This window comes from Mobula hypostoma, chromosome 14, assembly GCF_963921235.1.
Source record: "Mobula hypostoma chromosome 14, sMobHyp1.1, whole genome shotgun sequence".
In the NCBI taxonomy this organism is placed as follows: Eukaryota; Metazoa; Chordata; class Chondrichthyes; order Myliobatiformes; family Myliobatidae; genus Mobula; species Mobula hypostoma.
Genome location: NC_086110.1, coordinates 64,695,945 through 64,713,052, shown reverse-complemented (window position 1 = coordinate 64,713,052; position 17,108 = coordinate 64,695,945).

Genomic DNA, 17,108 nt, shown 5'->3' with positions numbered 1-17,108 from the left:
TGGCTATACCCACTCATCAGGAAGGCTTAGGGAGTAAACCCGGAAGAAAAATCCGGAGATGGAGTCCCTAAAACAGTTCTACAATGAGCTCAAAGCTGATTGGCAACTCCTTCAATAGTGATGGTGCCAAACTGTTTTGGTCTCTGTCATTCCTTTGGATTCATCAGCTGTGTGGAGAGGGGGCGCTTGCTTCACGGGCAACACCCTGGCTTGCGTATCGACTGATCATAGACAGCTAGAATGCAACATCCATGGTTGACCTCAATCAACGGAGGGCCTCAAATGCACTTTCTCTGTAACTGTAACACTGTAGTCTGCACTTGCTTTTCCCTTTGTATTTCTTCAACTTGGGTCTTAAAACTAAATGTTTGAATGACTTGCAAAACAAACTTTTTGACTATATTTCAATAGATATGACAATTATAATAAATCAAAATGATGAAGGAAAGGTTTTAGACAGATTAGAGGATTAAGGAATGTTGGAGAGGAAAGGAATTTTGAAGCTTGGCTGGCTATGGCAAAACTCAAAGAAGGTCACAAGGTCAGAATGGAGGAAGTATAATTTTGCTGGAGAGAATCAGAATCACATTTATTATCATGACATATGTCATGAAATTTGTTATTTTGTGGCAGCAGTACAATGCGAGACAAAGAATTACAACGAAAATAAATAAGGAATGCAAAAGATAAAGAGAGAGGTCGTGTTCGTGAGTTCCTGGACCATTCAGAAACACGATGGATGAGGGGAAGAAGTTGCTTCTGAAAAGAAATTGTCTTCTTTTGCATGTTGGTTGTTTGTCAGACTTTGTTCATACAATTCAATTCAAGTTTAATTGTCATTCAACCATATGTGAATACCCATGAATACAGCCAAACAAGTCAGCGTTACTGTGGGGCCAAGGTGTAACACACAGTTCCAACATTCACACACAGCATAAAGAAAACTTAGCGCATACAAAATAGCAAGCACATGTAAGACATCAATAAAGTACAACCACACAAATTAAAATAGTCCAGAATGCCGCAGAAATGTATAGTCGACCACAATACGGCTTGTCTTCTGCTGAGTGAAAACTGAGGCACAGCACTGTCTTCAGCCTAGATGTTGATTCTCACTGCCCCCAGTGATACCAGTGTATGGTTTTTTCATAAATTTTATTGTATTTCCTTATGTTTCTATAAATGCCCATAAGAAAATGAATCTCAAGATAGTATATAGTAACATATATGTACTCTGATACTTAATTATTTTGAATTTAGTTTGAACCCTATCTCTACCTTGAAGGTAGTAATGAGAAGAGGGCAACTTCTGGATGGCAACGGTCCTAATGTTGGATGACACATTCTTGAGCATTTTCTCAATGGTGGGGAGGGTGGTGTCCATGATAGAGCCTACATGGAAACTTCTTGGTAAATTTCACTCAAAGTTTTAATGTTATACCACGCATTTATTCCATCACACTGAAGAGCCTATTCCACCATTATTATATCACCTGTACCCATGCCTGACCTAGAAATGGATCAAGATCTTGTGAAAACCGTGTGGTATTTGGTCACATGCAAGCAAACGGTATTGAGGTACGGGTGTAGTGTTACGAACAAGCATCACAAACGGGGATCTTCCATGGTTAAAGGAATGTTTAAGAGGAACATGAGGGGAAACCTCTTCACTCATGAGCGTAGTGAGAGTGTGGAATGAGCTGCCAGCACAAGTGGTGCATATAAGCTGATTTCAACATTTAAGAGAAGTTTGAATAGATACATGGATAATAGGGTTATGGAGGGCTATGGTCCTGGTGAAGGTCAATGGGACTAGGCAGTTTACATGGTTTGGCATGGACTAGATGGGCTGAAGGGTCTATTACTGCTGTACTTTTCCATAACTCTATGACTCAATATGAAGTTTTGGATAGTGCCAACAATGACAGACCTGACACTGCTCCATTGTCATACTTTGTGGATGCAGATAACAAAATACGAAGCCTGCTGAAAGGAACAAGAGTGGGGTGAAATCGAAGGAGAAATTCAGAATGAAAAGCAAAATCAAAATAAATATAAGAATGTTGTGGAAGTATAGAAAAGAGGAGGAAAAGAAAGAGGCTTTTAGGCTATTGTATGGGGGTAAAATAAATGGTCCTTAATGATAACATTGCTCATGTCTATATTTCGACAACTGGAAATCATAGGATAATAGAGAGTTGTAGAGTACAGTCAGCCAACCACACTCATGCTACCCTTTTTGCCCATCTGCACTTGTCTGCATTTGGACATATCTTTCTAAGCCTTATGGAAACACAAAAGACTGCAGATGCTTGCAGATTTCAGTATTTCAGGAGAGCAACTATGGAGAGAAAGAGGCAGTCCATCTGACCTTAAAGAGAAAGTAGATAGACTGTGTAAAAAGCTGGATCTAAGGGGGAGCGTGACAGCTGCCAGGTAATAAGCCCCTTCAGGGAAGGAGAGATTATAGGTAGATGCAATAGATCCATTAATGAAAATTTAAGGCACTCGAGACCATTTGCTCCCTTTTTTCATGCTGGCCTTAACAAAACAATTGAAACTAATGCCACTGAATGAAAAAGTGGGAGGAGACCAAAGATAATCAGAATCACAGAGTGGTTCCAGCACAGGGAAGGCTATCTGGGCCACTAAGTTGCCCCTGAGCAAGAGGAATGCAACTTATCTCACTTCCCTTGTATTTTCACTACTACTGGACTTAATAAAGATCCTTCATATGGACTGAAAAGACAGAAGGGAGATACCCAGAATAAAAAAAGTGAAGACAAAGTATGGGGCAGGAGTTAACAGTCAATTGGTGGATCCAGGTGAGGAGAGGTGACTTGCAGAAGACTCTTTTTTTTAGAAACATAGAAAAACTACAGCACAATACAGGCCCTTCAACCCACAAAGCTGTGCTGAACGTGTACTTACTTTAGAAATTACCTAGGGTTACCCTCTAGTTTTCTAAGTTCCATGTACCTATCCAGGAGTCTCTTAAAAGACCCTATCGTATCCGCCTCCACTACCACCGCCGGCAGCCCACTCCACGTGCTCACCACACTCTGTGTAAAAAAACTTAACCCTGACATCTCTTCTGTACCTACTTCCAATCACCTTAAAACTGTGCCCTCTCGTGTTAGCCATTCCAGCACTGGGAAAAAGCCTCTGACTATCCACACGATTAATGCCTCTCATCATCTTATACCCCTGTATCAGGTCACCTCTCATCTTCTGTCGCTAGAAGGAGAAAAGGCCAAGTTCACTTAACCTATTCTCATAAGGCATGCTCTCCAATCCAGACAAAATCCTTGTAAATCTCCTCTGCACCCTTTCTATAGCTTCCACATCCTTCCTGTAGTGAGGTGACCAGAACTGAGCACAGTACTCCAAGTGGGTTCTGCCCAGGGTCCTATGTAGCTGTAACATTACTTCTTGCTCTTAAACTTGATCCCATGGTTGATGAAGTCCAATCCACTGTATGTCTTCTTACCTACAGAGTCAACCTGTGCAGCAGCTTTGAATATCCTATGGACACGGACCCCAAGATCCCTTTGATCCTCCACACTGCCAAGAGTCTTACCATTAATACTATGTTCTGCCATCATGTTTGGCCTACTAAAATGAACCACCTCACACTTATCTGGATTGAATTCCATCTGGCATTTCTCAGCCCAGTTTTGCATCCTATTGATGTCCCGCTGTAAACTCTGACAGCCCTTCACGCTATCCATAACACCCCCAACGTTTGTGTCATCAGCAAAGTTACTAACCCATCCCTCCACTACCACATCCAGGTCATTTACAAAAGTCACAAAGAGTAGGGGTCCCAGAACAGATCCCTGAGACACACCACTGGTCACCGATCTCCATGCAGAATATGACCCGTCTACAATCACTCTTTGCCATCTGTGGGCAAGTAATTTCTGGATCCACAAAGCAAGGTCCCCTTAAATCCCATGTCTCCTTACCTTCTCAATAAGCCTTGCATGGTTTACCTTATCAAATGCCTTGCTGAAATCCATATATACTCTCATCTACTGCTCTACCTTCATCAACCTGTTTAGTCACATCCTCAAAAAATTCAATCAGCCTCGTAATGCATGACCTGCCTTTGACAAAGCCATACTGACTATTCCCAATTATGTTATGCCTCTCCAAATGTTCATAAATCCTGCCTCTCAGGATCTTCTCCATCAACATACCAACCACTGAAGTACTTCCCTGAGCTATCTCTACTCCCTTTCTTGAATAAGGGGACAACATCTGCAACCCTCCAATTCTCCAGAACCTCTCCTGTCCTCATTGATGATGCAAAGATTATTGCCAGAGCTCAGTAATCTCCTCCCTTGCCTCCCACAGTCGCTTGGTCCTGGTGACTTACCCAACTTGATGCTTTCCAAAAACTCCAGCACATCCTCTTTCTTAGTGTCTACATGCTCAAACTTTTCAATCCATTGTAAGTCATCCCTACAATCACCAAGATCCTTTTCCGTAGTGAATACTGAAGCAAAGTATTCATTAAGTACCTCTGCTATTTCCTCTGGTTCCATGCACATCTTTCTACTGTCACATTTGATTTGTCCTATCCTCTCACGTCTTATCCTCTTGCTCTTCACATACTTGTAGAATGCCTTGGGGTTTTCTTTAATCCTGCTCGCCAAGGCCTTCTCATGGTCCCTTCTGGCTCTCCTAATTTCATTCTTAAGCTCCTTCCTGCTAGCCTTATAATTTTCTCGATCTCCATCATTACCTAGTTCTTTGAACATTTCGTAAGATTTTCTTTTCTTCCTGACTAGATTTTCAACAGCCTTTGTACACCACAGTTCCTGTATCCTACCATCTTTTACTTGTCTTATTGGAACGTACCTATGCAGAATGCCACGAAATTATCCTCTGAACATATGCCACATTTCAGCCGTACATTTCCCTGAGAACATCTGTTACTAATTTATGCGTCCAAGTTCCTGCCTGATAGCTTCATATTTCCCCTTACTCCAATTAATCACATTCCTAACTTGTCTGTTCCTATGCTATAGTAAAGGAGATAGAATTGTGATCACTATCTCCAAAATGCTCTCCCACTGAGAGTCCTGACACCTGACCAGGATCATTTCCCAATACCAGGTCAAGTGCAGCCTCTCCTTTTGTAGGCTTATCTACATATTGTGTCAAGAAACCTTCCTGAACACACCTAACACACCTCACCCCATCTAAACCCCTCAAGTACATAACTCTTAAATACCACAATTGAAGTTGGCTCCACTAGGCGTTAGTGTGATGCTTTAACAGCACAGGGTGTCCGAGTTTGCAGTTCAATTCCACTGCCATCTGTAAGGAGTTTGCATTTTCTCTCCATGTGACCGTGTGGGTTTCCTCCCACTATCTAAAGATGCAATGGTTACTTGGTTAATTGGTCATTGTAAATTGTCCTGTGATTAGTCTAGGGTTAAATCAGTGGGTTGTTGGGCAGTGAGGCTCCTTTGGCTGAAACAACCTGTTCCATGTTGTATCTCTGAGTTCTCTGAATAAATAAATACATAAATAAATAATCACTCATGAAGGTTTGGACCACTCTTAGTTTTTATTGTAAATCATCTGCATGTCTTGACTGCAGTGGTCATCAAGAGTTAGCACTCCCTTACCTGCCTTGCAAAACACCACAAAGCCTTTCCTTTGGTAAGGTACAGTACTATGCAAAGGACTTCCGCACCTTATTTTTTTCTTTGGTTTCAGATAGTATGGCCTCCACAGAGCTCTGATCTCAATGTCATCAAGTCTGTCTGAGATTACCAAACGAGGCAACCAAAGTCTACAGAAGAACTGTAGCAAGTTCTCCAAGATGCCTGGGATAACCTACCAGCTGATTCTTTTATAAAACTGCACAACAGTGTACCTAAGATAAATGAAGCAGTGTTAAAGGTGAAGCGTGATCACACCAAATACTGATTTTATTTAGTTTTTTAACGGTTTATTGCTCTTTATAGTTTTTTTTTGATATTTAGAAATGTATCATCTTGGCTTTGCAGAATGTTTTTACGTGTCCCTATGACTTTGCACAGCACTATACCTCACTACTGAGTCTACGGGCTGCTAATCAGTGTCACTGTCAGACTGACAACAGGAATTTGTGAAATGCTGCAAGTACAGAAAACTGGAATAACCCTGACCAGGCAGCAATGGGTCAGCAACAGGACTTGCATGAAAAGAAGACGCGCACCATTAACCATTAGCTCACATGTTCAACTCGGTGCTGGGTGTCCTGACCTGTAGCAGGAGTTGCTTCACAGATTTAACCAATTTTAATCTCTCCCCCTTCCCTTTTTTGAGATCAATTTTACTCTCTTTTGCAAGTCACAGGAGGGAAGAGATGGACTGTTTCAGGAGAGATAGCATAGACAAAGTTTGCTTTCCTTGAAACAGAGAAAACAGAAATGGAACCTGAAGAAAGTGCACTAAATTAAGAGAACCATAGATCTGGTCTGCTTGCATTTACCCCTATCAATACCTCGTGTAATTTTGTGTACCTCTATCAAATCTCCCTCATTCTCTTATGCTCCAGGGAATCAAATCTTAAACTATTCAACCTTTAATCACAGTCAAAGAACCAGCAAGCACAGGTTTAAGGTGAGAAGGGGACCTGAAGAAGAATTTCCAATTACTAATTTTTATTGATGCACCATTGAAGCCATGCTGTCTTGTTATGGCAACTGTTATCAGCACAAGAAACCACAGAGTGTGGACAAAACTCATCACATCACAGAAAGCAGCCTCTTCCCCATGGATTCTGTCTCTCATTCTCATTGCCTTGGTATAGCAGCCAGTATTATCAAAGTCCCAATCCACTCCGGACAGTCTCCCTTCTCCTCTCTTCCATTGGACAGAAGATACAAAAGCCTGAAAGCACATACCTCCAGGCTCAAGGGCAGCTTCTATTAATAGTTCCCCAGTAAAAATAAATTGGACTCTTGACCTTACAATCTGTCTGGTTTTGATCTTGCTCCTTAATGTTTACCTGTGCTGCAATTTCTCTGAAGCTGTTGCACTTTATTCTACATTCTGCTTCTTCTTGCCCATTAAACGGCTAGTGTTTGGGGCAGCAACGAAGGTCCCCCATCACTGCAGCGTTCAGGTCTTCCTTCATCATGTCAGTGGCATCCTCTTGGTTTTCACTACTGTCAGTCATGCAAGTCTTGGGTGGAGACTCAAGAATACTGTCACGCTTAAATGTAGAAGGATTCTTCATTGCTGTTTCTGCAACAGTTTTGTCTCACTAATCAGGGTTGTGAGCCTTGACCTGAAGCCCTGAATCTGCAGGACCGCTGGACCACTCTTAGTCTGGTCTCTACCTTTTGACCTGTTTGGTAAGGTTGACCCTACCAAGAGCCAAAACATAAAGTCCTGATTCCAGTCAGCACAGCAAGCCTCCAAACCATGAAAAGGTTGTGGTCCTCTTGGAGTTATTTTACTTTGTTATTATTTTACTTAGGGTGTATGGACTACCAGGGAGGGGCAGCACCTCTGATGAGGGGGCTTGTTATGTCCACTCTGGGGCAGCTCATTCACTTTTGGTCCCCACCAGACACTCAGCTCTCACCTGTGGCTCCAAGTAGTTTTTTGTATGTGACAGTGACCACATCCCAGTACATTGCTTTGACAAGCAGGCTAAACCAGGTGAGGGTAGCCAGCGGGCCTTGTACCCCGGAGAGATAGGGACATGCCTGTGCTAGCATGTGAAGTCATCTCCGGTGGACAAGGTGGGTGAGATCTACAGTGAGATCCAATGGCCAGAAAGGCAGAACTACAACACTCCGCAGAGAGCAAAGAGCATATCAAGGCACAAGAGACGTTATGGACATCCACTGCAACCCAGTTTGTGACACTTGTTCGAACCACTGGACCCGGACTTCTGAGGTTATAAGAGTACAACATCTTTTCCACTTTAAAAACTCCCCCACCAGGAATTGTGTCATTGTCAGACATTATGGGCAAAAACCATCACCATCATCTCAATGCAATGTGTAAAAATGTAGTCTGTATGAACAGTATGCAAGACAAAATTTTCACTGTATCTCAGTAATTGCGACAATAAAAAAGCAATTCCAATTCCATGTCTGTTTTTTAACCCAGGGTGATTGAAATCTGGAACACATTGCCTGAGAAGTTGGTTGAAAGTGATATTCACACAGCATTTAAGAAGCATCAAGACAAGCATTTGAGCAACACACATAAAAGTTGCTGGTGGACGCAGCAGGACAGGCAGAATCTCTAGGAAGATGTACAGTCGACGTTTCGGGCCGAGACCCTTCATCAGGACTAACTGAAAGAAGAGCTAGTAAGAGATTTGAAAGTGGGAGGGGGAGGGGGAGATCCAAAATGATAGGAGAAGACAGGAGGGGGAGGGATGGAGCCAAGAGCTGGACAGTTGATTGGCAAAAGGGATACGAAGCTGGAGAAGGGAGAGGATCATGGGATAGAAACATAGAAACATAGAAAATAGGTGCAGGAGTAGGTCATTCGGCCCTTCGAGCCTGCATCGCCATTTATTATGATCATGGCTGATCATCCAACTCAGAACCCTGCACCAGCCTTCCCTCCATACCCCCGACCCCCGTAGCCACAAGGGCCATATCTAACTCCCTCTTAAATATAGCCAATGAACTGGCCTCAACTGTTTCCTGTGGCAGAGAATTCCACAGATTCACCACTCTCTGTGTGAAGAAGTTTTTCCTAATCTCAGTCCTAAAAGGCTTCCCCTTTATCCTCAAACTGTGACCCCTCGTTCTGGATTCCTCAACATCGGGAACAATCTTCCTGCATCTAGCCTGTCCAATCCCTTTAGGATTTTATACGTTTCAATCAGATCCCCCCTCAATCTTCTAAATTCTAACGAGTACAAGCCCAGTTCATCCAGTCTTTCTTCATGTGAAAGTCCTGCCATCCCAGGAATCAATCTGGTGAACCTTCTTTGTACTCCCTCTATGGCAAGGATGTCTTTCCTCAGATTAGGGGACCAAAACTGCACACAATACTCCAGGTGTGGTCTCACCAAGGCCTTGTACAACTGCAGTAGTACCTCCCTGCTCCTGTACTCGAATCCTCTCGCTATAAATGCCAGCATACCATTTGCCTTTTTCACCGCTTGCTGTACCTGCATGCCCACTTTCAATGACTGGTGTATAATGACACCCAGGTCTCGTTGCACCTCCCCTTTTCTTAATCGGCCACCATTCAGATAATAATCTGTTTTCCTATTTTTGCCACCAAAGTGGATAACTTCACATTTATCCACATTAAATTGCATCTGCCATGAATTTGCCCACTCACCCAACCTATCCAAGTCACCCTGAATCCTCTTAGCATCCTCCTCACAGCTAACACTGCCGCCAAGCTTCGTGTCATCCGCAAACTTGGAGATGCTGCATTTAATTCCCTCATCCAAGTCATTAATATATATTGTAAACAACTGGGGTCCCAGCACTGAGCCTTGCGGTACCCCACTAGTCACTGCCTGCCATTTTGAAAAGGTCCCATTTATTCCCACTCTTTGCTTCTGGTCTGCTAACCAATTCTCTATCCACATCAATACCTTACCCCCAATACCGTGTGCTTTAAGTTTGCACACTATTCTCCTGTGTGGGACCTTGTCAAAAGCCTTTTGAAAATCCAAATATACCACATCCACTGGTTCTCCCCTATCCACTCTACTAGTTACATCCTCAAAAAATTCTATGAGATTCGTCAGACATGATTTTCCTTTCATAAATCCATGCTGACTTTGTCCGATGCTTTCACCGCTTTCCAAATGTGCTGTTATCACATCTTTGATAACTGACTCCAGCAGTTTCCCCACCACCGACATTAGGCTAACCGGTCTATAATTCCCCGGTTTCTCTCTCCCTCCTTTTTTAAAAAGTGGGGTTACATTAGCCACCCTCCAATCCTCAGGAACTAGTCCAGAATCTAACGAGTTTTGAAAAATTATCACTAATGCATCCACTATTTTTTGGGCTATTTGCTTAAGCACTCTGGGATGCAGACCATCTGGCCCTGGGGATTTATCTGCCTTTAATCCCTTCAATTTACCTAACACCACTTCCCTACTAACATGTATTTCGCTCAGTTCCTCCATCTCACTGGACCCTCTGTCCCCTACTATTTCTGGAAGATTATTTATGTCCTCCTTAGTGAAGACAGAACCAAAGTAATTATTCAATTGGTCTGCCATGTCCTTGCTCCCCATAATCAATTCACCTGTTTCTGTCTGTAGGGGACCTAGATTTGTCTTTACCAGTCTTTTCCGTTTTACATATCTATAAAAGCTTTTACAGTCAGTTTTTATGTTCCCTGCCAGTTTTCTCTCATAATCTTTTTTCCCCTTCCTAATTAAGCCCTTTGTCCTCCTCTGCTGAACTCTGAATTTCTCCCAGTCCTCAGGTGAGCCACTTTTTCTGGCTAATTTGTATGCTTCTTCTTTGGAATTGATACTATTCCTAATTTCTCTTGTCAGCCACGGGTGCACTACCTTCCTTGATTTATTCTTTTGCCAAACTGGGATGAACAATTGTTGTAGTTCATCCATGAAATCCTTAAATGCTTGCCATTGCATATCCACCGTCAATCCTTTAAGTGTCATTTGCCAGTCTATCTTAGCTAATTCACGTCTCATACCTTCAAAGTTACCCCTCTTTAAGCTCAGAACCTTTGTTTCTGAATTAACTATGTCACTCTCCATCTTAATGAAGAATTCCACCATATTATGGTCACTCTTACCCAAGGGGCCTCTCACGACAAGATTGCTAATTAACCCTTCCTCATTGCTCAAAACCTAGTCTAGAATAGCCTGCTGTCTAGTTGGTTCCTCCACATGTTGGTTCAAAAAACCATCTTGCATACAGTCCAAGAAATCCTCTTCCTCAGCACCTTTACCAATTTGGTTCACCCAATCTACATGTAGATTGAAGTCACCCATTATAACTGCTGTTCCTTTATTGCACACATTTCTAATTTCCTGTTTAATATCATCTTCGACCTCACTACTACTGTTAGGTGGCCTGTACACAATTCCCACCAGCGTTTTCTGCCCCTGTTGCAGCTCTACCCATATCGATTCCACATCTTCCCGGCTTATGTCCTTCCTTTCTATTGCGTTAATCTCATCTTTAACCAGCAACGCCACCCCACCTCCTTTTCTTTCATGTCTATCCCTCCTGAATATTGAATATCCCTGAACGTTGACCTCCCATCCTTGGTCACCCTGGAGCCATGTCTCTGTGATCCCAACTATATCATAATCATTAATAACAATCTGCACTTTCAATTCATCCACCTTGATACGAATGCTCCTTGCATTGACACACAAAGCCTTCAGGCACTCTTTTACAACTCTCTTAGCCCTTATACAATTATGTTGAAAAGTGGCCCTTTTTGATGTTTGACCTGGATTTGTCGGCCTGCCACTTTTACTTTTCTCCTTACTACTTTTTGCTTCTACCCTCACTTTACACCCCTCTGTCTCTCTGCACTGGTTCCCATCCCCCTGTTGTGAACTAACCTCCTCTCGCCTAGCCTCTTTAATTTGATTCCCACCCCCCAACCATTCTAGTTTAAAGATGGGAGGCCTAGGGAGAAAGAAAGGGGGAGGGGGTAAGCCCAGAGGATGGGCAAGGAGTACAACAAAAGACAAGCATTTGAATCACCAAGGCAGGGTAGGCAATGGACCAAGTGATAAATAGGATGAATATAGACAGGTACCTGATGGTCAGAAGGATGTAATGGGCTGAAGGGCCTGTTTCTGTGCTATTTGGGTCCATGTTTCTATCTGAAATTTGATAATGATCTGGTTGATGAACCTGGTCACCTACATATGGGAAAGCTAGCAATAAGACTGAAAGAGTACAGAGAAAATTTACAAAGACGTTACCAGGACTGAAGGACCTGAGTTACAGGGAAAAATTGAATAGGTTAGGACTTGATTCCCTGGATTAAGAGGAGATTTGATAGAGGTACACAAAAGTCTGAGGGGTATCGTCAGGTAAATGCAAGCAGGCTTTTTTCCCGCTAAGGTTGAGTGAGACTAGAACTGGAGGTTATAAATTAAGCGTGAAAGGTGAAAAGTTTAAGGGGAACCTGAGGAGGATCAACTTCACTCAGAGGGTGGTGAGAGTAAGGAACGGGCTGTCAGCTGAAGAAGTAGATTCAGGTTCAATTGCCATTTTTAAGAGAAGTTTGGTTAAGTTTATGGACGGGGCGTGTATGGAGGGCTACAGCCCCGGGGCGGGTTGATGGGATTAGGCAGAACAACAGTTTGGCATGGACTAGACGAGCCGAAGAGTCAGTTTCTGTGCTCTGGTGTCCTATCATTCTAAGACTCTAATTTTCCATTCAGCATTGACAAATTATCAATCGAGTTCATTCCACAGTGTGAGAATTTCTAACTTCCTATCCTGGCACTTTTAATTCTTTTTAAATCTTTCCTCAGTACCATTTACTGTTAGGTCTGTGTAGTCTCAGCACCCATCCCAATCTGTATCTAGATACTTTGAAAGGAATGGTGGAATAGAGGTCATATTACCTGGCTGGAGTACATAAGAGACTATACTGGAGTCTTAAGTCTGGAGTCTAGACGACAGGGAGAGCTAAGAGACTGCAGATCCTGGATTCTGGAGCAATAAATGAAACTCTGGTGGAACTTGTCATGGTCTGGTCTGCAGACTCCTGACTCCGGGTCTTCCGGCTGTCCCTTGTTTCGGATGGACTCAACCATAAGCACCTGATATTCATCTAGAATATGCTACATATTCTAGGCAAAAGTAAATGGTGGATGTAGTTAGTGTTTGGGTCTTTTTGTTGTTCAGTCTCTCTTTTCACATCTGCCACTTGTTCTCTGTGGCACAGCAGAGGTCATTCATATGTAGCACAGCTCCCTCTTGTACAGATTTCCTCCAGCTGTATCCATTGAGTACAGTGTTAAAGATGTAAAACAATTGGGATGGAAGGGGTGGAGCAATCTTGATATATGCTACAGTTTGATTTGCAGCAAAGAATTTCAGGTTTAGTAAGTTAAATATATTTGGAATGGAAAAAAAGAATTGCTAGTTCAGTAACAGCGTTTGTCTGATTACTGATGCCCAACAGAGGAGGAAATCACTTGGTATCAACTATTCCACCTCACTTGGCTTTTGGATAAACAACATTTTCTAAAGGTCAGTCAAGCACAGTAATTAAAGACCAAACATACCAATAACATCCATGAATATTGAATGAATAATTAAAAAATATAAAGCATTCAGGTAGTTGACCAACTAAAGCAACACTTCAATATCCTGCTGGAAGTTGCAACAGTCCACAAAATGATTTATTGCTAAAGTTCGTATATCTCACCAGATAATAACCACATTCAAACATTACCTCTCAACCATCAAGCCCCTGAGCCAGACTCAACACCGAATTGATTCCACAACTTACGGACTTACTTTCAAGGACTCTACAATCATGATCTCAATATTATTTATTTACTAATTTATTTATTTTCTTATAGTTGCACAGTTGTCTTCTTTAGCACATTGGTTGCTTCTCAGTCTTAGTATGTGTAGTTTTGCATTGACTTGATCGTAATTCTTTCATCTATTGTGAGTGCCTGCAAGAAAATGAATCTCGGGGTGGAATGTGGTGACATAGTCACAGAGAAGTACAACTCAGAAACAGGCCCTTCAGCCCATCTAATCCAAGCCAAACCATTTAAACAGCCTACTCCCATCGACCTGCACCGGGACCATAGCCCTCCATACCCCCATCATCCATGTATCTATCCAAACTATTCTTAAAAGTTGAAATCGAGCTTTCATGCACCACTTACACTGGCAACTCATTCCATACTCTCTCAAACCTCTGAGTGAAGAAGTTTCCCCTCATATTCCCCTTAAAATGTTCACCTTTCACCCTTAACCTATGAACTCTAGTTATTATCCCACCAGACTTCAGTGGAAAAAGCTTGCTCACCTTTACCCTGTCTATGTCCTTCATAATTTAGTATACCTCTACCAGTCTTCTACATTCCAAAGAAAAATGTCCTAACCTATTCAATCTTTCCTTTTAACTAAAGACCTGGCAAAGTACTTGTAAATTTTCTTTGTACTCTTTCAACCTTAGTTACACCTTTCCTGTACTTTATATAGGTACTTTCCTGTATTTCATATATGTGTTTTGATAATAAATTTATTCTGATTTTTAACCTTTTTTTAAACACTCCAACAGCCCCTTGCTCTTTCACAGCATCCCTTACCACAGGAAACAGACTCTGGCTTTCTATCCTTTCTAAGCCAACAGGTATCAGATTTCCAACATCTGCAGTATTTCATTTCTATCATCATAATTTCTATTAATTGTCTTCTCAATATTCTCAGTAGAGGAGATTAGTTAGCTCAAATTTTTTATATGTCTGTAAAACTGAAAAATCATTGCAAAATTGTCTTTCATGTTTTTCTGTTTTATAAGATGTGGTTGTTGCTGATAAGGTCATCAATTATAGTCCATCCCTAAAATTAATTGTGTGTCATTTCTGTCCTGTTCTGCACACTGTAAAATCAATAGAAATGTTAATAACACAAAATTGCTGAAAGACTCCAAGGGTGGGTGCTACTGCAACATTTCTTACTGGTGTTGTTAACTAAAAAAGCAAATCAGGATTCATAATTAAAAAGTGATCATTGTTTCCATGTTACCCCACAGTTATTATTTTTAAATCAATACCACTTGTCTGGACCTGGAAATCTCAGGTGGTGAACAGACTGGCGGCTCTCCATTTACTCCTTAACCCATTGATTGTATCCTCTGTCCATTCACCCAAACCTTGGTCTTGGTTATTGACAGGTGTCATTCACACTTGGGGACATCCTTAAAACAAATAACAGCCCAAGCAGCATTTTCCTTGAAGCAAAAGCAGCCCAAACAGCACTATCAAAGTATCATTTGCTTGCAGCCACCCAACAAAGCTGCAACATCACGAGGGATTAGTAGCAGTGCAGTCACGCGATGATATCCTAATGGGTTGTCTACTGGCGGAACCTCCCGTGGCTGTAGGAACTCCTCCAGGACTTTTTTTTATTATTGAGATAGTGTGAAATAGGGCCTTCTGGCCTTTCAAACCACGCCTCCCAGCAAACCCCAATTTAACCATAACCTAATCATGGGACAATTCACAATGACCAATTAACCTACCAACCGGTATGTCCTTGGACTGTGGGAGGAAGCTGGAACACCCAAAGGAAATGCACGTGGTCGCAAGGAAAACGTACAAACTTCTTGCAGACAGCCGCGGGCTGGTAGGATGGATTCCCTTAATGTGGAACGATTGTGTGTGACTTTGTCTAACGGGGGAACCTGATGCCTGGGCACCCACCAGATGGCCCTTGATAGATCAGAGTCAGAATCCAGTGGCATGGAATGCAAGATGAATGGGGACCCTTCACTGCTGCGGCCTTCCTTCACCTTTACTGCCATGTACAGCATCATCATCTCCCACCAGCTAAAGTGCTGTCTTGGTTAGATCGCTCTTTGGTAGATCCATCCCCGTGACGTTACCGCAGTGGGTGACCCTACCAGTTGCTAAGCACCAGATGACTAAGTTGCAGGTAGTATCACTCTCAGGAACTCACAAGACTCTCCACCATGACAAGGTGAATATCCATCTATTTATCTATTTACTTATCTAGAGATACAATGCAGAAGAGGCCCTTCCTTCCCAATGAGCCATGCCAGCCAGCAACCCCATCCCCCTGTTTAACACTAGCTTAATCACAGGACAATTTACATTGACTGATTAACCTACTAACCTGTATGTCTTTGGACCGTGGAAGGAAACCAGAGCACTGGGAGGAAATACATGTGGACATGGGCAGGGCATACAAATCTTTACCGACAGTGCCATAAGTGAACTCCAAACTCCAGTGTCCCAAACTGTAAAAGCATAGCGCATCATGCTACACTACCATGGCGCCCGAGGATCCTCAGAGAAGATTACCTGGTAGACAATCGTAAAGACTTGATGAGGTTCTCAATACTTCCAAAATGCAGTAACATGCACAAAATGCTGGACGAACAATGCAGGTCAGGCAGAATCTACGAAGGGAAATGAACAGTCAATGTTTCAGGCCTAGACCCTTCATCAGGACTGGAAAGGAAGAGGGCTGAACACGGGAGAAAAAGGGTACGAGGAAGTGGGGAGGAGCCGGCTCAGGCAGATGATAAGTGAATCCAGGTGAGGGGGGGAAGGGAGGGGGAGGAGGAGATGGGGTGTAAAATGGAATAATGTGAGAAGCTGGGAGGAGATAGGTTGGGAAACATCAGCTGTTCTTTTCTCTCCACAGATGCTGACTGAGCTGCAGAGTTCCTCCAGTGTCTGGTGCGTGTTGATCCACAGCTCCACCATCTGCAGTCTCTCATATGTCGGCTTTTGAGAAAATGCAGATTCAAAATCAGGTTCATTATCACCGGCATGTGTCATGAAATTTGTTAACTTACCAGCAGCAGTTCAATGCAACACATACTATGAAGATAGATAGATAGATAAGTAAATAGCGCAATTTATCAATGACGGCTGAAAGTGAAGAAAGAGGATTTGGACTAGCATTGAGAAATTTGAAACCACATTTGGCAAAGCACAAGAGCCCAGCCTAACTGGTGGAATTTGTACACAATCGCAAATTCCCTCCCTGCTCTTCCCATCAGAGACATGCTGCCCTGAATGTGGAAGGAACTGTGGTTCCAACATTGGACCCCATCAGTCACATTGGAACCCACAGAAATGGTGTGGAAGCAGGTCATCCTTGACCCTAAGGGACTGCCCAAGAAAGAGACTTCTAAAATGTAGTTACATTTGGAATGTGGGAAATGCAGTTGCATTGTGGTCAATCAACTGGAAGGGCATCTTTTGGTTGAACTATTAATATGGAGAGATGAGTTCAAATCCTGTCTCATTAGATGTAGAAATCAAAAGAACGAAATGACTTTGAATGACATTGTAATGTAATTCCAGATTTTTAACAAACCAGATGGTTCCTCATTATCTTTCATAAAACTTCTCATCATCTATGAATTACAACAGCCCACAG